The sequence below is a fragment of the Schistocerca serialis genome, chromosome 5, assembly GCF_023864345.2.
Source record: "Schistocerca serialis cubense isolate TAMUIC-IGC-003099 chromosome 5, iqSchSeri2.2, whole genome shotgun sequence".
Classification (NCBI taxonomy): Eukaryota; Metazoa; Arthropoda; class Insecta; order Orthoptera; family Acrididae; genus Schistocerca; species Schistocerca serialis.
The window spans coordinates 577,171,814-577,196,876 of NC_064642.1; the positions used below are offsets into that span (position 1 = coordinate 577,171,814).

General features: G+C 38.6%; 1 protein-coding gene across 3 annotated transcripts in view; it reads right to left on the reverse strand.

Annotated features, from left to right (window-relative positions):
• LOC126480709 (bromodomain-containing protein 3-like) overlaps positions 1 to 25,063 on the reverse strand; it is a 102,624-nt gene that overhangs the window by 37,610 nt on the left and 39,951 nt on the right. Inside the window, exon 3 of one of the 3 annotated variants that reach the window (XM_050103962.1) lies at positions 5,538 to 5,795. The exons of the other annotated variants lie outside the window; for them this stretch is intronic. The gene's annotated coding sequence lies outside the window, so the exon portion shown is untranslated. The remainder of the gene's footprint in view (positions 1 to 5,537; positions 5,796 to 25,063) is intronic. 3 annotated transcript variants of the gene reach the window in all.

Below are 25,063 nucleotides of genomic sequence, written 5' to 3' on the forward strand. Positions count from 1 at the left end.
GTACCTTATAGTTTACATGAAGAATTTTCTGTAAGAAAGCTTTGTGCAAGATGAGGTTCTACATTTGTTGACTGGTAGAAGGGAAAAAATTAATGGCTAAAGAGAATTCAAATGATTTTTATACAATTTGTTATGTTAGATGTGATGTGGGTCCAACATTTCATGCATTAAACAAATCATTAACAAAAACAGTTTCATGAATCAGTGCCCTACGACCAAACAAGGCAAAGGCATTATCATTTGCTCACAAGTTTTAAGAAATCATCCTTCCGGGATAAATCAACTTACTTGAAAAAAATTGTCAAAAAACGTTTTTTACCTTGAAAACAGTCTTACTGCTGGCCATAAAAATTTTCACTTCCATCCAAATGTAGCTAATGTTGGTAGCATTTCTGAGGATACTGTGAAAGGAATGCCATATTTCGCTATGGAAATACATCTTTTTCTATAAACATACCCGACTAGCTCATAGCAACTTGTAAACTGTGACACACAAAACATTACCTATAGGTGTGCCAATATCATTTTCCTTCCGAACTTTTATTCATCATTTAGCTTACAATCCACCATGGTTGCAGTAGGTGGAAATTGAAGAGAGAATACTGTGCATTAATTGTATATTCTTAACAAAGAAACTTATGCGGTTAATATTTCAGCGGATGAAGTATTGAAATATTAATGGGGATCTACTTACGCGAACGATAAAATTGACTTGTGGTAACAAACATATTCAATTACTTTTATGTTGCTCCCACCAACACAATGACTAGTAGTTGCCATGATTTCTCAAATTACTCAAAAGAGGTAAGCTTATATGTTTGGCAAATTGGTCAAGCACCCACTCGGTTTCATTACAATGAAAAATTGAAGAATTTATAATTGTGACAGATAGTACAACTGACAAGTTTAATGTATTACCAATCAATGTGTATTGTATTTTATACCAGAGTACAATGTAAATTACTGCTAAGAAAAATGGAACTTCTGTACAATAGCTCTGAGTTTAGTACTACATCATACAGACCAATAACTGGAACATCACATAGAATGTGAATTGTTATGCCTCCTCAACATATACACTACAGAAGGCGCGTGCGCGCCCACACACACACACACACACACACACACACACACACACACAAACAAAAGAGAGAGAGAGAGAGAGAGAGAGAGAGAGAGAGAGAGAGAGAGAGAGAAACGAAATATTAATTAAATAATTGAGCATTTTCTATTACTCCCAAATTTTTATTTTCAACTTACTAAATGTTCAGCTACTCTCGATGATAAAACAAAGTTTTGATTTTAATCAGTCATAACATTCCTGCAATATACAAAATCCATGAAAATGAATTTTAAGAAAGTTCTATCAAGTAAAGAAAACTGGAACATTTCAACCCATTCCAACACCACCTTAAATCACAATTCGATCATGTAAACAGTGTTTCAAAACACCTTGGAAGATACTAGGGCACCTGAAGTCGTCTTGCAAAGCAAGGACATATGAGAGCAGTAGGGACAGTGCCAAAACTGCGCAGACAGTTCACTATAAATAAAATCATCAACCGAATTGCATACTTTTTGGATACGCATTGTCAATAAGTGACTTTCAAACGGTAAACAAAATAAGTTGGTGGTCAGGATTTTACATATTCCATGTGTCATTGACCGCCCGCTTATGTCCAACACACTTCTTCAGTCTCTACACCAACAGCAATGGAAAAATAGCATGTAGAGTTGCTTTGTCAATGCTGCTGCAGACAACAACTTGGGCAGCTAAGTAGCAAGAGCTAGCAACTTATTTGACCCTATCAAAGCTTCCTAATTTTTTTTTTTTTTTTTTTTTTTTTTTTTGGGGGGGGGGGGGGGGGGGGGGGGCTCGTGCACTGAGTGTTCTGTACAAACTTAATTATGTGTGCATATAGTTCATCCTTCCTGGGAATCGATAATCTCAACGACTCTTCCCTGTTATCGATATAAAAAGAAGCAAGCAGGGGACTTCAGTTTATATACGCAGAGAGAGAAGATATAACATAACATTTTTATTTACTTATTAAAACTTGATTACATCTTACATTTTATGTTTGCATGCAGTAATGTTCATCTATTGCTCTTCTGATGGATGATGAATGCAATTTATGCGTGTACAAATGGCAACACACATTTTTATGTGATATTATTACAATTTAACAAGTTTCAGATAATTGACATTATTTGTACTGTGAAACATTGCTTCTTGTGATTGTTGGTCAACAGGATAGGTTTTGACGAGTGAGTTTTTGAGTATTAAAATATACAACATAAATGGCCAACTCTTTTAATTGAATTGCCATAAACGCCATGGGTCTTAATATGTGACATAAATTTGAAGTTGTCACCTCTACCTGTTTCTGAGAAAAAGGGTTCTTAACAGCCCTTTGATTGTGGCACCATACACAATCATTAACCTGGCTCCAGGGAGGTAGGATGCCCTTCCCTATTCCTCCACTGGGGTAATTCCTGCCTGGCACGTCCACGTCGCGGGGGTGGGCATCCTACACTTCAGTAGGCCGGAGTGCTAGGATGGCTGAGTTCAGGCAGGGACCCAATCCCGTGGGGTATAACACGGAACCCATGCCCAGGGTTACGGGTGAAGACCTTAATGGCAGCGACGGCGGAGAAGGAAGACTTCGGAACGGCGTAGCTGGCAGATGAGGCAACCCTCCTTTCTGGGGATTAAATGAGAAGGGAACCACTGCCTTGTGGTGGAGGAGAAACTCCAAAGGCTAAGCGAGACAACACCAACAGAAAATCCTTGCTTACGTTAGGCCTAGCAAGCCAGTAGGAAAGTCTTCATATATTGCTTTCAAAACACAGACGAGCCTTGGAACGAACCACTCAGGATTTGACCCCACTGCTTCTTCAAGTACTGGTGCAAATGATGGGAGACCTGATGATATTCATCAGTACAAGATAATGAAACCAACTGGACTAAAAAATAACCTAAATATTGGCACCCTTAATACATTAACCCTCAATGGAAAAATGGAAGAAATGACAGATGTACTGTATTCAGACGAGGAACCTGTATTTGTTAGATCAACAATGCATCCATGAAATAAGTGTAACACAATTAGGCTGTGTGTTAAAACAATGACAGTGTCTGTTCCATACGTACCTTGTTATTCTTAAAGAAGAACTGTGTGGTTAGGTTTTTACTGCTTGTATATGTTCAATAGTAAACTATTGTAGCAGTATGTGGATGTTCACCTGCAAACTATTAATGAGGCTTATCGAAAGTTAAACAACAGTGCACTGGCTATATTAAATGTGTATATGGGGGGTTGAACAGCAAAAGTAAACAACTGTAAAACGTAACTGTGCACCTGATGGTTACATCATTTAAAGTAGTCTGTGTCTGACTTCCACCCCCCCCATTTTTCAGCCAGTATATCAACGCAGTACATCGACACGGGGGCAGTTGGAGGGGGAGGGGGGCAGCAAGCAGGCAGACGTCACATGCTACAGTCAGTTTAGTACTGTATTTCCTTTCCTCTCCTGTGTTTGTACCCTGGAACTCTGCTCTCTGGTCCAATTTCATTTGCCCCACCCTGTACAACAGTATTAAAAACTAAATCTGCGACAAAATGCATTAATGAGCCACAGTGAAATGATACAGCTATATATAACATGACATTATCGGCCACAGAATTAACACTCATTGTGGGGCTATATTGTTCTGACCCCTCCCCCCCCCCCCTCCCGTCCCCCCCACCCCTCCATTCCCATCATATGTTGCCATGAGCCAGACGGTTCTCACTGCTGTGTTGTGAGCCAGGTCACATGAACAGGTAAGAGAACAAAGCTTATATAGAATGCAAGTTTATTCAATAGATTGGTGCTGATTGATAAAGTCACATGAAAATGATTAAAGAATGAAGTATTTAGATGCCCCTCCTCGGTCACACAGTTCAAATCTCCAAAGACTCCCAAAGAATTTTTTATACATCTAGTACAAAACGAGAGGGAGGATCAAGAAATGGTATTATTTGTACAAGAAACGGTATTATTTGTACCAAAAGGATAAAGAAGGAAATTTGGAGTTCAATGTCTCATTAATGATGTGGTTAACAGACGCTGAACACGAGAGGAGAAGAAAACTGACCATGTCCATTTCAAAGGAAACATCGTAGCATTTGACTTACTCAAATTAAATGCAACCACACAAAACCTAAATCTTTGACTCCCGGAAAGGCATCTGAACCCAGATCCTCCCAAATATGAGTACAGTGTTTCCCAAATATGAGTACAGTGTTTCAAACACTTCGCTCAGATTCAAAAACTGAAATATCAAGTCATAAACAATACTACTGTGTGCAAAGTTAAGTGAGCTGTAAGCCTAGAACTGAAACAACAGAAGATGAACTAGAGATGATGCCTTGTAATGATAATTGTAACCATTAATATGCAGTGTTATGTACAATTACTTACAACAGTTGATGTGTCCCCCTACAGATGATGTTTGCATTTGCTAAGCATCCGAAACTCTTTGCGAAAACAATCTCTTCCCTATATTTGGATAAAATCACTTCATTTTTATTAACTTTTCCCCTTCATAACAAAAAAGAACTGTTTCCCTTCATTTACTTTGCTCTGTGTACTGATTCAAACATAATTTCAGCATGTATGCAATTCCGATATGTAAGGTGTGTGTTTTTTTTTTTTTTTTTTCTTTAATATACTTATACTGAGCAAATCAGTTGCACATCTGCTTTCAACTCCAATAACAGAAAATGATAACATAAGATAAACATTTAATACTACCTGACACATTCAAATAATATTTATGGTAGACAGCCAGTCCAGAAACCTTTTCTTGTCAATACATTCTCTAAATACTAGACACATGGAACGTTGAAATTCTTCGTGAAACTATAAACAAAAAATGATGAGAAATAAGAGAACCAATGAAATGGGTTATGTTAATGCAAGTTCTTTTGTTGCCAAAATTAGGGTTTTTATATTTACCAACTGACATACATATAAAAAAACCAGGGTCAAGGTAGGTGACACCTACACAAACACAGTTCAAACCGGCAGGCCTGTGGATGACATTATTTAAAAAAAAAAAAAAGAGTTAACACCAGAGTATACTAAAAAAATGTAAGAATGCACAGAAAATCCAACCTGTAAAGAAAAATAGTTATGGTTTATCTACAAATAGCACAGCATTAGTGCAAAAAGTCTGCAGAACGAAGCAAGAAACAAGGATAGGTTTTAATGACAGTAATCACACACAAGATAATGACAATATAATGAAATAATATGGTAGTGAGTTCTCTCCATTAACAGTATGAAAAAGTACAGCTCTACAAAGAAATACTGATGACTAGTGAGAACTGTAATTGTTTACCGTAACATACGACATTAGAACATATTCCAAATCCTATGGCAATAAACAGACTAAACTACATGAACAGTTCTATCACAAACTGGGCAAAGGTGATGGGAATGGTGAGCACGCAAAGATAAAGAAACTAGTGCTGAGATATAGCAATCACCTGCTTAATTGTAAACCGCAGACAACAGATGTGAACGCAGTAGGTTTTTCTGAGAGAGCACCGTGTGGATGTCCAACTACAGCTGTGACTGGCCAGTCAGCAGCAGCAGTTGTGAGCGTTCGCCGCGGATCATGATGGCACACGCAACGAGGCCCACCTGCCCCGTGGCTGGCAAGTACTACAGCATCTCCCGCCAAACCTTCCTCCTGGTCAGTACTTCACACAAGCTTCCGCTACTGGCACCGCAACCAATTCTGCCTGCGAGTCGTCAAGAAATGGAATCGTTTTCATTATCAATAACTGAGAACAACTGATGATATGTTAGCGCAGTAACAAAGTTTCCGATGGGATGTGTTACTTGTGACATTCTAATAGTATGTGCTTTTTAATTTGATGTGCTTCCCATGATGAGAAGAGCCCTACAAATTGAATAACACTGGCTAGTTGCAGTCAATACAATAACCTACAAATCTCTCAAATGTTGAGAAAGTAAACAAAAATCTGCCATCCACTGTGATGATTTCGAATAGTGACCCTACAACAAATAAACTGAAATGAGTAAAAATAGAATTACCAACATTCAGCTAACATTCACAACTGCAATGAATGATTTCTTGGATAAAAGGTATGCAATAGGTAACAATGACTCAAGTTATACTATTTCTTTTTGAGGTCTGACTAACTCAATGACTCAGTGAATTTTGTATTTTTTGAAGGATGTTTTATGCAAGTAATTTTCTTGTTTTTGTCCGTAACTGACTAGTTTTTAATATATTCACGTGAGAAACTGTTGTCAACCTTAAATATTACAATTAAAAAGAATTGGAAATCACACAATTATATTCATGAATAAATTAACAAAATTCAGCTTTCCCTTCTACCTTTCTTTATGACTGGCTAGGCATTTTCATTATCTCATATATTATTTATCAAATTCAGCAAGGGTTTTCTGAAAGAAAACAATGACATTCTGTAGTCTTAAGAATGTGCTCTGAAAGTAAGCATCTATTTAATACATTGAAACTTTTTTGGGTCAGCAACAAGACAATATGAAATTACCATAGAATGCACAATTTTCAATGGGAAAGGAATCATTAACACAATGTGACTGATACACATAACCTTCTAAACAAGACTAACACTACTTGTGTGTAAACTCTGAACTAAGACAAACAACCTCAAATAAGGAGAAAAAAAATTCTGATCAAGCTATGATTACCTTCTTATTTTCAGAAGAATCCATCAATATCTTCCTAACTTATCTTATTTTCAACAACTCACCAATAACATCCTATTTACTTCAAATTTAGTGGCAACCATGAAAATGAATTTCTCAGTAAAAATGGAAATATAAATCTTTTAATTATTATTACAAGCAAATAGAAAATAATACAATTAAAAACCAGCTATTACATCAACAATTCAAAGGAGCTGGTAACTCAAGTTACATGTCAGGTAGATCTGTTGAGCCTATTTATTTAAAAGAGCGCATATTCTGTTGTACAAAGGAGAAAATACTGAACGACAAACAGCTGACAGAACCTATACATTAACACAGCCCAGCGCACACATGCAGTGCCCTGTAGAACAACAAAATGATCGTATGAATGTTATGACCCACATTCCATCGTGGATTCTGTAACGATGGCCCTTAAATTACAAAGAACTGAAAAAAGCAATTTAATCAATAAAATGTTCTTTGACGCACAGAATGCAAAAGTGTACTGCAGAGACGAAAATAACAACACAAAACACAAAGCCAACAATTGTGAAAACAACATAGGTGATCAGGTGAGTGCTATTTCCAGCATTTTAACAAATGTTTATGTCTCTCAGAGAATGCAGTGTGTTGTTATACAATGTGCGAAGGAGCAATGGAAATGGAAATGCAAATGGAATATAGCTGGCATAAGTGATCCAGAAATCTATTTCTACTTACAGCATCCACAGTACTTGGTTTGTGCATGGTACAGAAGCAAATAATAAGTTTATTTTATTACGTGTTTCTGTGTGGGGAAGAATGGCAATTAGCTTATGACTTGCATATTCCTTTTAGTATCTTCACTTGTTTTTATATTAGAAAGATAGAGGCTCACATATAACTTTCACTAGTAAATAAGTTTCAGGATTGTGGCCACTATGAGAACGTAATGGAAATGTTGAAAACTGGTGGAAGCTGCATTGCTAACTTTGTATGATCACTGCAAACTATGCTGGTAGTGCAGCGGTGGGTAGTGTGCTATTGTTGACGTGTAACTTGTGCACATATGAGGAGAACTATACATAAAGGCTACATCCATTTTCAATAGTCAGATACTAATGAAGAATCAACCTGAAAATGAGGTTACGGTCCTACACAAAGAAATAAATACTGCAGAGACGAAAATAACAACACAAAACACAAAGCCAACAATTGTGAAAACAACATAGGTGATCAGGTGAGTGCTATTTCCAGCATTTTAACAAATGTTTATGTCTCTCAGAGAATGCAGTGTGTTGTTATACAATGTGCGAAGGAGCAATGGAAATGGAAATGCAAATGGAATATAGCTGGCATAAGTGATCCAGAAATCTATTTCTACTTACAGCATCCACAGTACTTGGTTTGTGCATGGTACAGAAGCAAATAATAAGTTTATTTTATTACGTGTTTCTGTGTGGGGAAGAATGGCAATTAGCTTATGACTTGCATATTCCTTTTAGTATCTTCACTTGTTTTTATATTAGAAAGATAGAGGCTCACATATAACTTTCACTAGTAAATAAGTTTCAGGATTGTGGCCACTATGAGAACGTAATGGAAATGTTGAAAACTGGTGGAAGCTGCATTGCTAACTTTGTATGATCACTGCAAACTATGCTGGTAGTGCAGCGGTGGGTAGTGTGCTATTGTTGACGTGTAACTTGTGCACATATGAGGAGAACTATACATAAAGGCTACATCCATTTTCAATAGTCAGATACTAATGAAGAATCAACCTGAAAATGAGGTTACGGTCCTACACAAAGAAATAAATTGACTGAAACCTTTGATACAATCTCTCGTAGACCTGTCTGGTAAGACAAAATGTTAAAGTCTGCATTCAAACATGCAGTCATCCTACCACACCATCATTAAACTGACACACAGTCTCATAAGCAGATGTAATAGAAGCCAGGTCACCCAGTATTAAGACTACACAAAGCAAACAAGCCAGCAACCTTGAAAGAAATCTGATTAGATTTTGCCTGAATCGCCTCTTTCCCTGCTCCAAATTAAAATGGAAGTAACTAACAGTCTTATTTATACTTATTGTCTGTTTGAGCTAAAATTTTAATGCTGATGTTGCCCAATGAGAGCTTCACAATCAGGCATCAAGCTGCAACTGATAGTACCTGGCAGACAATGCACAGATTTGGAGCAATTTAGCAGGAAAAGTTCCATGTGGCACATGACCAGTAGGCTAGCATATAATTCTTATCATTAATAACCATAAATATGTTTGAGGCATTGCCTAATTCTGATGATGAGAATGAGCCAGCTGTCCCTGCCACTTCTCCTCAAGCAGCTGCCCTTCCTTTGGCAAAGCCACAGAGGTAAAGAAAGACATTTCTCGATATAGGCAGCTCAAACACAATGTGTACGGTGGAAATAAATAGAAAAAATAGGCCAAGTGAGGTCCAAATTGAATCCAACTGTGAACCAGGTGAATAACCAACAGTGGTGGAGTTGTGATTAATCACTTGTTCCTATTGGCTGATAGATTGTTCCTATTGGCTGATAGATTCAGACATATAAACTGTAGTCATTCAAAGATAGCCTAAATTCAATATCATGGAAATGACTGTACAGTATTAGTAGAGACTAACCTTAATTTACCTTGCATTTGATAGGAATATTATACTTACGTTACAGGGGAAATGAAAAAGAATACCAAGATGCAATAATGAACAAATCAGACAATTGCCTCAAAACAACTACCATCACAGCCTCACCACGTTGTAAACGTTCTTGATATTCTTGACAATATTTTCATACAGGAATTAGTAACTATAATACTGTTACAGTGATGATGGTTACTAAAGGTAGAAATATAGGACAGTATTTGTGGTTTGGCATACATAAAAGACAACCAGTTACAACCAATCTGAAATATGAATAAAAACAGTTTTAATCAAACACAGACGAGTTTTGTTAATGTGCACACATATAATTAACCACATTCTACATAAATATGTAATGCAATAAGTTACGTAATGAAAAATGTTGGTTCGATGGTACTATAGCACGATTAAAATTACTTGACGGTTGACATTTCATGTGCTGGAGGGAGTTTCCTCCAGGATGCTCAACTTCATGCCTGAACTTTTAACTGCTGCCAAACTGCCACAGCAATTGGTCATTTCACGTTCAGTTCCTTGATTGGCTTTCTTTCTTGACATGTTTGCGTCCTGAATCCTGGGTCTGGCAATTTTTATTTCATTACACATGATAACCACAACAAAACCAACACAGAAACACAACGAAGCCAACTAAACACACACATTTCATACCCAGCATTAACTGTAACCACAACAAAAACAACAAAGACACACAACAAAGCTAACTAAACATACACATTTCATACCCAGCATTAACTGTATGCAACTGAATCCTTCCGAAGAAGACCTGATTCAGTGTGACATATTCAATTATCATCACCACAAAGGTCAGCTTACATTAAATAAGCTTCGCACAAAATTGTGTGCAGCCAAATTTTTGAAGGCTCCAATCCATCACTGCAACTGTATCGTCAAAGTCACAAATATAGGAATCTAACACAGTGTAGTGGCATAGTGATGTACAAGAAGGTCGTTGGTTCGAATCTTGTCAACTGCAAACCAATTTTTGTTTATTATTTTTATTCAGTTCATTCATTTAAGTGTAATTTTTTTAAATTTCTTTTACTTTGCTGTGCCATTTTCATCAATGTATTGGCGTTTTTAGTTGCTCTTATTTATTTTCCTATCATTCTTCATCCATTTGGAATCTGAATCTGTCACTGATAATCTGCAAACAAAGGCCTACCAGGACTGCTCACCAGCTGGTAACATGGCAGCTCCTGTAGCCAGTGCAAGGACAGTTCAGGCGAACAGTGATAGCAAGAAATTACAGTTTGCTTTTTGCAGTGAAATTGAAATTTCCTTTGGTTTGCTTGTAGATGTTAGCTTTAATTGTTGTGAACAAAGTGACTGAGATTTTCGTTCTGTCTGAGATTGTTGGCCGCCATTTCCTCACATTGTACACCACACAGCTGTACTTGGGGTTAGGACATGAGTTTAAATTCAGGGGCACAAAATGCATTGTCTGTAGAAGTTCAGTCATTGATTTTTAAGATCAGCTGCTGACAGAGCACCTTGCATTTCCATTATATTAAGACAGCTGCTACCAACATTGCTCTGCATTACTTATTAACAACATTTGTTAAGTGACCCACCATGTTTGTGTGTCACCTGTAACTGAGCCGCACCTGGCAACATTGTAGTGGCAAATAACAGATGTCAAATGTCAAGTAATTTTAATTGGACTATAGTCAGATAATTTCCCACATACTGATATTATTGAAATTTTGCTACGAAAGACGATGTAGGGAAACTGATATGAGAAAACTTAAGGGCAACTTATGCACCTATGAGGAAACTATACATAAAGGCTACATCAATTTTCATAGTCAGATCCTAATGAAAGATCAACTTGAAAACGAAGTTCCGGTCATACATGAAGACAATAAACAGATCGAAACCTTTGATACAGTCTCTCATAGCTCAGGCTGGTAGAGCAAAATGTTAAATTCTGCATTCAAACATGCATTAATATGTGACAGTCTTTCTATCATGCCATTATTAAATTGTCACACAGTCTCACAAGCAGATGTTACTGAATGCAGATCATCAAGTATTAGGATCACACAAAGTGAACAAGCCAGCAACATTGAAAGAATCCTGATTAGTTTTGCCTAAGCTGCCTCTGTCCAGGTTCCAAATTAAAATGGAAGCAACCAACAGTCTTATTTATATTTATCCTCTGAGGTAAAATTTTAGTTTCGTTAACTATGCAACAACTCGTGAGCTTTAAAATGTCCACCTGGTTACAGTATTAGTCTAATATATTAAATTCACATGTCTAGAGCCGAAGAGACAATTTTGCAAATCAGAATTGTTATTAACCTGATTAAGGAATTTATTTTACAGATCTGGAGTAGAAACTGCACTTATTCGCGCATTTGGGGAAGGACAATGCTTATAGAGCACAAAAAGCGAAGCAGCAAAAATTTCTGTATTTGCAAAAAGTAAATAACGTAACATGTAATTTGTCTTATCAGAAACATATGAAAATTCAGGATCTTCTGTGTGTGAATAAATGAGTCACAATTTTTATGTATCTTTTCCATAGCACTATTTGCTACGTAAAACTCAAATCTAGTTTGAAAATGCTGCAATTCCTAGAAGTGTACAGCCAAATATGAAGATAACTATCACCAGTTTTAGCAAGTAACAGTAGTGTTAGCTCACTGGTATGTCAAATTACCTTGCTCTTTAATGAACATAGTCAAATGAGAAAAAAAAGAATATAATTAGGTGCAGACCAATTAATAGTTTCAAGACGGATGCTAACTTGTAAGATAATAAATATAGAACTTAAGTCTCCCTGAAGTTTACTGTCTGGCCTATAACAATACAATGCCAAAATACTGAAACATCATACAATTTTCCTTAATTTCAAATAAGCAAACAGCACTTTTTATTTCAAATAAGCAAATAGCAACTACACACTGACAACGTAAAAATACCAAGGACACCAATACTTCAAGTTATGTAAGAATTACATTTCCACAAAGATTTATATGGCAAAGCACTAAAACCACAGCTACCTAGTTTATTTACGGATATCCTATCAGTTTATGTAAAAAAAATGGGGAATAGCTACAATTTAACAAGTCATCTATAGCTGCCAAAAGCCAATCAGGAAAGATTTAACTATTCAGGCCGTATCCGCTGCCATTTGCCAACCTCTTCGGCTGCCATCTAGATGGCTCTGCTGTATCTCCATAAGGAAGAAGGGGTACTGTATACACAACCACTCGCTGACCACCTCAGCTACCAAACATACATCCACAACTAGCAGGTGGCCAAGCTTCAAGTGCTGTCTGCCGCAACAATCCCAAGTGCTTACAGGCTGAACACCGTCTGTGCTCGCCTCCCAAGTTAATAAACTTTCTGGACAACAACCACATGGGGACAACGTGTTGTACTTGTAATTTTTAGCAGCCGGTACAAGATGTGCCATGCCTGTTGCATCACTAGCACAGAGTGCATCCACGACTATGGTGATAAAACTGTGGGCACTATTTTACCTCTGCAATGTCACATGCTTGCAAACAGGTTGCACCATACCCATGCAATGTGGCAGTGTTTATGCTGCCACACAATCACGGAACAGCAGATCACTTCAGGGGCGCACACAAGGTTTACGCTGACCACACTCACAGTTCCTAAATCAAGAGCCACTCTGGAAAGCAACTATCACCCAGCAGTTCAACACCAACCTTGTACCGAGTTGTAGCAAAAACGCTAGCCTGCGAACAGCTGTCTACAAAGCAACTGGGAGCTGCCTTCTCACCACCGTTAAGCTGAGTTGGCTTCTACAATGGAGCATCTCAGACAGGTACCACGGCTAGCTAGTGTTCTCGTATTCGGAGACTGTTATTCTACAATTCTGCCTACAGAATTAGACTTTCTGCTACTTTTCCGTGAACTGGTTATTCATTAAGACTTTTGTGTGCAATCCTTATTATTATTACTATTATTATTATTATTTCAGAACTGAGAAGTGTACATTTATGTCAGTGTTCACAAAATTGTTGTCATTCGTCTACCTGAGAGTGAATCTTTTCATGCCAAACTCGGCAATGATTGCTACAGTTGACAATAAGAATAAGGTACATATTAACTGCATCCGGTCTTGCTCGCCACCTGGTGTACATTATCCTCCGGTGGCACCTGACGCAGCTCTGCATGTTAAAACCATGGCTGGCTCTTCTCCTGTGGGTGGCTCTGCCCACACATCAGTTGGTGAAGAGGCTACAGTTTCATTCCCGCAGCGCTGGACCTCATCTGTCACCCAGCTATTGCTCTGCTTTGGCTGTGCCTGATGCCGCCGATCTGTGTCTTTGCCTGGAACGATGTAGCCATGGTCGGCATCCCTTGTGGGGATGATGCACTGCAACAGCACTGGAACTGAGTCCCATGTTTGCAATGTTTCCTTTTCAGCCACTTTTGTACAGACCTTCTCCCATTCCCCAGTTTAACAGTGTTTCTCAGTGTGCTTTGTCATGCAACCTGCACCAACATTACTGACCCACATACCACTAGACAACAATGTGGCAGGTGCCTAGATTTCGGTGTAAATTCTAGAACCACTCGGCCTTCAACCGTCTCGAACACATGATATTTTAGATATGAGTGTGAGAGAGTGGAATCCTACCTACTGCACGTCACATGTCTGTGTGTGCAGGTCTAAATTCAGTAGCAGGAAGAATGTAGACGCGGTGGTCGAAGGGCACCGACAAGTACCTGTCGGGTAGTCCATGGATGTTTAGTGTGTACATACGAGAGGACCATGGAGTATTTATGTAACGCTCTGATAATAGTATCAGTGGCTATTATTAGTGCATTGCTATTCATGGATTTTAAGCCAACTCATTTGTAAATATGATTAACTTTGTTTCTGACGTGAGATGATATGAATGACTTACGAGAAGTTAACATGAGAAATGAGAATTTTGTTCTGTATGAAGTTCTAATATATCGTTAGTTGATGAAAAGTAACCTTTGAGTATATACTTATTTCACAAGTTGAGAGAGAATTTTCAATATTCCTTAACTAGCATCATCCTTCGGAGAAGGAGTTTGTAGAGATTCCAGCAGCCGCCTAACTAGCGAAGAAGATCAACTGCGCACACCCAAGTAAGTCAACTCGTATAAAGGAGGTGGGAAGGTTGCATACATACACTTCACACTCTTCTGTCGTCCACACCGTTAGAATGTGGCAACCGGTATGGAAGGACCGGAGAAAAAATGAATTTTGAGACAAAAACAAGAGAAAAAGATATCAAGTGTTGCCATAGCAACCGTACATAACCATTTTAAGAAACTGGATTCTGCCCAAATACCGGATGGAGAGAATTTGTGAATGTAAAAAAAAGGGAAGACATGAGAGAGTCACAAGGTTAAAAACTGGAGAGAAAATCTCGACGTATTACACCAAGAAGAGACACGCCCAGAATGATTCGACTAAGAAGATCCAGTGCGGGGAGCATACAGTTCAGGCACAAATCACAGGGACACAGACGTGGACAGCAATGTCCAACGCCACCGGCACCAGTTGCTGTTCACCGGTGCTGACCTGCCTCCACATCCGCTCACAGATGCGCCGCAAATTCTACGCCGGGTGAGCATAAAACAAAACTTTATTGTTTTTGTACAAAGTGATACAAACTGTTGATTGAACTTTAGCAGTGTGGTCATTATACTTAAAGTTAATTTTTAAATGCTCACAAGGTTTAAAGCTTGGAAAAGTATGGATAACATACAGCAAGTTGGGGAAACTTTAGAACCAGCCATGGTTATGAAAGTTACCATTGAAGTGCCTGACTGGTCCGAGTTGGTAAATCTAACTAAAGCTCAGAGTATACAATTTAAAGGGACTCTAAGTGAAGAAATAGGCTCAGTAAACTCTCGATTAGATGCCCAGAGTGAAGCTTTAAGTACTCGATTAAATGCTCAATTGAAGGCTCAGAGCGAAATTTTAGATTTGTTAAATGCCACGGTCGATTCATAAAGTAAAGAATTTAGTAATCTATGTGAAGGAATGGGTGCTATGAAGACTGAATTCGATGCATTAAATAATAAAGCAGATAATATAGAAATAGATTTAAAGAATGAACTGACTAGTTCCTTGACCAGTCAAGTAAATCGAACGTTTACTGACCTTAGTCAGAAACAAAATGACAATTTCCTAGACATAATGAAAAAGTTGGAATTTAACATTGAAGACAGATGTAATACTGTACAATCCAAAATCAATGAAAAGTTAGGGTCCTTTGAAAATGTATGTAATGTTAAAGCAGGGATTGAATACTTTTTAAGAGAGAATGCAGATAAGCTGAACGAATTAATGCCTGTCATTCCCCATCGCAAATTACAGGTTTAAGTACACGAGTAGACAATGTGGAAAGAAGCTTCAAAGAGAAAATGGCAAGCTCTGATATCATAAATGTAAGTAGTCTAGAGGAACAAGATGAAGAAATTATAGACCAGAAAGTCACTGAGAGAATAACATTCGGGAATGTATCGCCTACTGCTTCTTCAGAACTTACTGATAACTGGGAGGGCATAGATGACCTGTGGAGAGAAGTCAAGCTTATCCAGGACAAAGTAGAAAAAAGGGTAATGTCACCTAATGTTGCGTTAACTAGCGAAGTAGTTACTGATTTGCAATGGGGAGCTAATTTGGGGTTATCGAGACAATTCCCTAATTTCAAGCCCAATGGAGGTGTACATCCGACATTTCTTGAAAAGGTTTAACCAAGCTTTACCAAAAAATTGGGAACATTCTAAAAAGATTGAATTTGCTGTGGATTATCTTTTAGGGGAAGCCGCAGAATGGGGGACTGTAAATACTGAGAACTTTTCTTCTTGGGCAGATTTCCAAAAGAAATTTAAAGAGAATATTGGTCTGCAAGAGCTCAGGAAAAATTAATGTCTGATCTTTGGGACCCAAAATATTACAATAACACTTGGAGTACTATGAGGAAGTATTTCGATTTACATCTAACATGCGCAAGGTATTTAGGTAAGCTGATGGAAGACGAAGGATTAGTGTGAATTTTAATTAGATTACTGATCTATGCGAGGAAGGATATCTTATGTAGTGGCTGGAAAACATAGAGGAGTTGTTATCTTTTGTTGATGCCCTTGACGCATTAAATAAGGATCGCAACGAAAAATTACACCAAAGTGAAAATCCAAACTACAAAAAGGGTAGCGGGAATAATTTAAAAAAAAACCCCATGAGGCTAACTTAGTGGGAGTACACCAATGCAATACGAAAAAGTATGACGACAATTATCAGAAAAAGCATCCACCTTGAAATTTAGGTCCAGTGACTCTCAGGAATTTGTACCGAGTAACAGAACACAAAATGGTGATGTGATATCTCGTTTTAGTAACCAGCCAGTAATTAGAAGTAATGAGGAAAACGTAGTTCGATCTGGATCCAGGGCTGGGGCCCAGGTCGTGGAGATACATTATGAGGCCTTGCTCCACATAAGTATGTTAACTTTACCCACAAAATACCCACAAAGGAATGGTTGCTGCTTGAGGAACACAGCTTAGCTACCAATATCACACAACCTGTAATAGCAGGAACCATGGAAGATTCCGAGGTTAACACATTTATAGATTCAGGCACTGAGGTATCACTCATCTCCAACACATTCTTTATTCCATTACAGACTAAGCAGCACTTACCGCTATTGCCAGTTACTGGAGTTTATGTAGTCAGAATAACCGGAACAAAAAGTAAAAGATGTGAAATTGTATGTCCCTCCAGGGAAATTAACATTCTGTGTTAACGAGTGGAGTGACGACCGTTGGATCCAGAGTTGTTTTTGGTGTTTCTTCCAAAATAGTTTTCCTGCACCGAATTCCTTTAAAATATTAAACTATTCTGTCATCTATTCCTAAAATCTATCCCATAATTTTAGTACTTAGAAAACCGAATACGACAATCAAGTAGAAAACTATCCACGTGAATCACAAAACGAAAGTGGTATCGGCATGAAATTGAAATGAATGGAATATTATGTTTGTAGAAAATATAATATTGTGCGATTAGTTGAACAACTAATATACCATAGTGTATAGATTTTCTATTTTGTATAGAGTATTTTAAACCTTTTGTGAGATGTGACATTAATGGAACGGTTTGTATAGGTTTTTAAAGGGGAGAGATATATAGTGATTCGAGAATTTCGGTGTAAATTCTAGAGCCACTCGGCCTTCTCCCATCTCGAACACACGATATTTTAGATATGAGTGTGAGAGGGCGGAATCCTATCTACTGCACGTCATATGTTTGTGTGTGATGGTTTAAATTCAGTCGCAGGAAGAATGTAGACATGGTGGTCGAATGGCACCAACAAGTACGTTTCGGGTAGTCCATGGATGTTTAGTGAGTGCGTATGAGAGGCCCAAGGAGTATTTTTGTAACTCTTGAGATAATAGTGTCAGTGGCTACTGTTAGTAAAAAATGAACTCTTAAAAACTCTTATTCCAGCCTTGCTAGCTAGCAAAATGTATTTTATGAGTCCTGTGATAGAGTCATGGTTATTAAGCCAACTCACTTGTAAAAATGATTAACTTTGTTTCTGACATGAGACGATAACAAGTGACTTACGAGAAGTTTATGTACGAAATGAGAATTTTGTTCTACTATGAAGTTATAATACATCATTAGTTAATGAAAAATAACCTTCGAGTATCTACTTATATCACAAGTTGAGGGAGAATTTTTAATATTCCTTAACTAGCATCATCCTCCGGAGAAGTTTATAGAGATTCCAGCACCCGCCTAACTACCGAATAAGATCGGCTGTGCACTCTTAAGTACGTCAAGTCATATAGAGGAGGTGGGCAGGTTGCATACATACACTTCACACTTTTCTGTCGTCCAAACCGTTAGAAGGTGCATAGCTGCCATACCCGAAGCATCTCCAGAGTCTACTGCTTCCAGACAGCAACGCCACAGCTTCCCACACCTGGCACAGCACTAGAACACTGGACCCACTTCTTTCTGCACTTGGAATTGTACTTCCTCACGCACTCATCTCCTAGCAACTGTCACCATCACGCTTTCGTCTCCAGTGCTACCGGACACAATATTCTTTCCCAACATTGACAAGTGACCTCAGCAGTTTGGCTTGTTCCCTTTCCCATTCTCACTATCTTGTTGTTCTCTATGCTCATCAGCATACCCCGCAATAGGGAATACTGATGTCCGCAATAGGGGATACTGATGCTGACGGGTCAAGTCGCCTCAGGTCCCAGATACAGGAGACTGGGTTGCAGCTGCCAAAAGTGCCCGCCCGCCCCCCCCCCCCCAAAAAACCTGGAAATCCCATGTTGCCCAGGAGAGGCATCACTCCCATGTTGGCACAGCATTTTTCAGCACTGCATGGGCACCAAAGAAACTCTCCCCACGACAGGAAGGGGGCAGAATGCAGGTTCCGCAACCAACAAGATATCAATTGAAGACATAAAGTCTGTAAATGAGTCCGCAATCATTTTATTTTTGGCACTTTTATTTTCATAAGTCTGTCTTGATCACACAGATTTCTTTACACTTCATTACCGGTTTCAGCTTACCGGCTTCTTCAGATCTGTTGTAAATGTAAATACTGAGTAAGCGACCAGGTTCAATTAGCTAAGACTAAATCCATACAAGTATTACCGATGCTTACTCAATATTTATATTTACAACAAATCTGAAGATAGCGGTAAGCCGAAACCGGTAATAAAGTGTGAGGAAATCTGTGTGATCAAGACGGACTTGTGAAAATAAAAGTGACAACAACAAGATGGCTTTGCCACATCTTTTTCCTGAAGGGGGAACATGATGTAGGTTCTTCAGCCCTCCCCCCTCCTCCCCCGACACACACACACACACACACACACACACACACACACACACACCACACACCACACACACACACACACACACACACACACACACAGAGAGAGAGAGAGAGAGAGAGAGAGAGAGAGAGAGAGAGAGAGTGTGTACGCTTGGCAAAGCTTCGGCCCCAGGAGCCAGCCCAAATGCCTGTTCTAGATGGCAACAACACTAGCTGATTTGCTGTCCACGGAATCTGGCCGCCACCAAGAGAGGATCGTGATGCACAACCAGTACAGCACATCCACGACTGCACCGCTGGGCACTATTTTACCTCTGCAAGTTCACATGTTTGCAAGCAGGTTGTGCCCTATCTATGTGCTGCGACAGTATTTATGCCGAAGCACAACCACTGAATGGCAGTCCACCTTGGTAGTGCACTCTCGCTTTATGCCAACCACACCAGTGGTTCTTCTATTCTGGGAGGTGTCCATCACCCTGCAGTCTCACACCAACCTTGGAGAGAGTCGTAGCCAGCATGTCAACAGGAGACAGCCACCCACAAAGCAATTGGCTGCATCAGCCTTCTCAGTGTCACGGCACAGAGTTGGTGCTACGATCTGGCACCCTGGAGAGGAAACACAGTTAACTAGTGTGCTTGGACTCACAGTGGTCCTTCAAAATTAGCCTGTCAGCTACTATTCCTTGAACTGGTTATTCATCAAGAACTTTTGTGTTCCATCCTTACTATTGTTCCAGGACTGAGAAGTGTACATTTATGTCACTATTAATAAATTTGTTGTGGTTTGTATGCCTGGGCATGAATCTTCTCAGATTGAACTCCGCACTGGTCACTACAGTTCTTATAATCACAGAAAGATTAGATGAAATCAAGGCACAATTACACATCCATAAGAAGCAAACAGCAAAAAATTTAGCTAGAGCTATTTCCACAAAACACTGCTTGGAATCTTGTGCATGTTCTGAAACAAGACAACCCTTTATAGCTACCGGGTATAATTAGAGAACACAATATAACACAAAGTCACCAGAATTCTGTCCACGACTACCTACAAGGCCATACATAACTTCCGTGAATGTCTTAATAGTGTTCATCAATAACGACTACCACTTGCAAGATTCCAACTTTGTAAGTGGAAGAAACATTTAAAATGGAAAATGAGTGTAAGTGAACAAAGATTCACCCCCCCCCCCCCCCCCCCAACACACACACATATATACAAGAAAGCACAATAAGTGATAAATTACACAAAAAGTCCTGTGACCTATTGGTGATGACTAGGGCCTGGGTTTTAATTACCTAAAAAACAATGAAATATGCAAGCATTTATGACCTAAAACTCACATAAATATGACCTTCAAAATAAAATATGACTTAATAGAAGTTTATTTCAAGCATTCTTGTTTGTTTATTTATTTTTTTATTCACCATAAAGTAATACAAAATTCACTTCTAAAAATATTTAAGTATAGTTCTTTCTTTCTATAGGGTTTGTGGCTAATTTGCACCTATTTTTTGAATGCATGAATGTTTCATTTTCTAAACACAAAGTACAGTGAAAAGATCACTATCAAAACAGTAAAACAATGTTTTTATTTCTACATAGTATTTAAAGTGTTTCACATTATTTAATACCATATGTCAATCTTCAGTATCTGCAAAGTTGCACCGGATCACAAGGTACATTTTCAGATTTTCCATTGTCAAAGATCTACGGTTTTTGCTGAGGATATAGTTTTGTACCTGGAAAAGCTCCTCTCCACTTCACAAGACGTCACTGGAGCATATTTGAAGGCAACCAGGTTGCGCAATACTCAGGGCCTCACATAGCTGAGTGACAACAGCTTCCCGTCGTTTGATGGCTTTTGATATCACTGAAAAATTGGCGTTGACATATGCCAAGTTTCGAGACAATGTATTTGTAAAAACTTCTTTCACAATTGTGATAGCACTTGATGCATTGCTATCAAGCTCACAGAAGATTGTCTTTATTTGGGTGTAGTTGGGGCAGTAATACTCAGCAGCATTAAGCCAAGAACCCCATCGTGTAAGGACAGGTTTAGGTGGGAGGGGCGTTGAAGGCGCTTGTTCCTTGAATTTCTGCACCCATAGCAGAACCTTCACATAGATTTTCTTGCCACAGGAAATTAATTTATACATGTCAGGGTAATTTGATTGCACCTCTTTGGCAACTCTGTGCAAGGTAAGTGGCGTACACCATACTGGCGTAGAGAATCTAAAGCCCTTTGGCTGCTTTAGCCATATATGAAGAACCATCTGTTATAAGCAGCAAAACGTTGTCTCTTTTCACACTATTCGGCCACAGCAGCTTCAGAGAGCTGCCAAACAAAATTGCAATTGTCGAATTGTTTACTCTATCAAAAGCTTCACACGTTAGTAGGTACATATCTCCAGGGCCATCAACTTTAGAACACCAACAACAACATTTGCAATATATTGCCCACTAATATCCGTCGTTTCATCGATCGACAGCCAGATCTTTTGCTCAGCAATAGTAATTCGTATTTTGTTGGGCACATCATTGTAGCATACGGATAAATAGTTCTTTCTCAGTGTAGATTTATCTGGTACTTGATGTGTTGTATACTTCTCCAAGAACCGTCTGAGGTGTGGATTCTTCAGCTTTTCCAATGGGACACCATCATCTCACACAAATCCTTGCAAAATGATTGCACGGTTGACGATTGACCTGTCTGTTCAAATAACAGCGTTTGCCTGCTGTTATTTTCAGCACTTCGTTTCATGCAGCTGCTGTGTTTAGCGGTACTACAGTGTTGTTGCACATTAAAGTGCTTTTCTGCACTAACTTTAACTTCACACAGTTTACAAAGTAATATTTTCCCATCAGTACTAAAGAACTTCTCTCCAAATTCTCGGACATATCCTCGCAACTTCATGCTGTCGGAGCACTTTGCTTTAGGCATGTTGAACAAGGCAAAGGCTGTATTCAAATTGGTTACTGGGAACACCTGCGCGACTGCGATGATTATTACGGCAGAAGCCACCTTTGTTGGCTCCGAGAGCATATTGTCGACTCTGCGCAACAATGTTTTATGTTCACGAAATGACTGTTGTGGTACACCGATTTTCTGCTACAGTCCTGAGAAATAAAGCTGTGTACTAATTTATCTGTTTATCTTTCATAATAGCACGTTAAATATTGTCTTGTGAGCAACATGTTCATTTTCTTATTTGTGAGTCCCCTAAGATACGAGAAAAACGGTGTATGCATTTTTGGCAAAAGTTGATGGAAATATGACCTATTATATTAAAAGTTAGCCGCAATATGACCTATTACTAAAATTTGTTGAAATATGACTTTATATGCACAATAAAAATACGTTTTACGACGCTAAAATGCCTAGATTTGTGTATAAATTGTTCTAAAATTCACCCTATAGATCAGAAAAAAAATATGAATTGTCATTAAAATCCGGGCCCTAGTGATGACACCCCAAACCATCTTGGTAAACAATCACAAAGTCATACAATGTATTTAAAAAGATGATGGAACAGTAGCAGTTGCTGACCATAAAATAAAATATACTTAATATTTAACATCCAAACACGAAAAACAGCATCCTATGGACGTTATAAATATTGTACGAAAGGAGAGAGGGTTAATATTCATTTACAGGAAAATGGGTGGACAACATACAAATTTTAATATTTTACTCTGTGGTACACAATCCACTTAAGAAATACTGGCACTCACTCTTTTGTTTATTTTTGAGAAACAGATTTTATGTCCACACAATAGCCCTAGTTTAAGTTGAAACTACTTAACCTACATCATTATAATAAATTTTCAATGTAAATTTTTCTAAGGCGAACTTCACTTTTTTAATATTACTTTTCCCCAAGCTAACGGGTGTCAGACTCAGGTGCAAATAAAATAACAGCTTTATCAACCTACGTATCTCGCAAGACGCAATGATAATGCAAATTCCTGAAGAACATTTCTGGCGGTGAGTTCTGCCAGAAGTAAATATGATCTGGCAGGGCTGGGATTTGATGCCCGATTCCAACATCACCGCCATGAAGGCAACAACCACCCTAATTTCACACCCTGAAAGCAATAGATTAAGCCACTTGAGACTCCCTCGAGAGAGTACAGCCACTGCCACTGTTATGCCAGTTGACTCCTGAGAGTGTTGTGGAGTGAACTGAGTTGGGGAGACACCTACCAATGAAAACTCTTCCACAGTCTATCTTTGTTAGTTGTCTCTCACAGACAATCGCTATCTGAATTGACAAGTCACTTTTTGATTCAATATCTTTATTCATCGAATATGCAAATTATTTTCATTAGTACGACCACACTTACGTAAAATAAGTTAAAATGTCTCTTACAGGGGAGAGGGTGGCGGGGTTTAACTGATAAGTGGAGTGAAGAGTGACATAAAAAATGTGACTGAAAAGTTACAGTACAAAGTCTAGCATGGAAATCTTTCCGTGAATGTATGCAGCATAATTTAAGGCAGTGACAGGTTGAGAAAACAAAAGCAAATCTGATACCTTTGTAATTATGAAAACAGCCACATTCTAAAAAAAAGGTGCACAAGCGGTCAACTGACTCCTGCCACTTTTGTAGGTATGGTTCAAGAAATTTTTATGAAATTGTGAAAATTCTTCAAACTGCAGTAAGTATGTTACTGTCAGAAGTAAAGAAATGAGGAAAAGTCACAAAGGTTGGTGAAAGATGTTAAGAACTGAATTCAATATTGTTTCACTGTTCTAATGTTAAGATACCGCAGTTCTTCTTACACCTAAATAAATTACGAAAAACTCTTTGCTAAACAGTATACAGCCAATTTTCATAGTAATATTAACTACAGAGAAATGGGGACCAAGTTCACTTTTTCAAAGAGAAATATAGTAATTACTATTGCTAGTAAGAGATATAGTAATTACTATTGCTAGTATCGTAGTCGTAAAAGAGTCTAACTGAAAAAATTTCACTCTGCAAATCCAATTACTAGTTTCAGACCAATGACACTATTTAGAAATTGGGGGTTTATCTGTTTTGAACATGAAACTACCTGCTGTCTTACATAGAAGTCCAGGCTGCTATGCAGAACTATCACCTCAGGCTAATGGGTCACTCCCACTTAACACAGCTGAAATGGTCTACTTACATAAGCAGAACAGGGGAGCAAAAGTTTCATTTAAAACTGATACCAATCATAATTGGCTACATGTGATTGGACTGCCACACAAACTGGAAGGCAAATGTTGTGGCGTCTATGGATGATTCACCAGTTAACTATTGTAACAGTTCTGCTCTTGTTTCTGCCAGATATTGAATATATTTCTAAAAATGGAAATTGAGCTGTAAAAATTGTTAAATAAATGTGGTGGCCACAGGGCTGCCCACTATATAGTTCGACCACCACACTTCCGTCTATGTTTAGCAGTGCAGGAATGGTCCCTGCCTCACAAAGTTGTTAGTAAACAGATGAGGCAAGGCACTATACACTGTCGAGCCACCATCAGCTGCCACAGTATCCACAGTGCCAGCTTCGCCACTACATGACAATGTGAGTCGCAACATGCAGTGCTGCAATTGGTGTGCACTATTTTACGTCTGCATGGTAACATGCTCATGTAGCACTGCCCGTATCCTTCCTCGGACAGCTACATAGATCTGTGCTCTGCCCACAGGAGGTCAGAGACGTCCCTGACTGACAGATCAAGAACCACTTCAAACCTCTGCAACAGACCCCACCTTCCGTGACCACTGCCACTCCTGCTACCTGCCAAAATGTCGTGCCATATTTGCCATGAGCC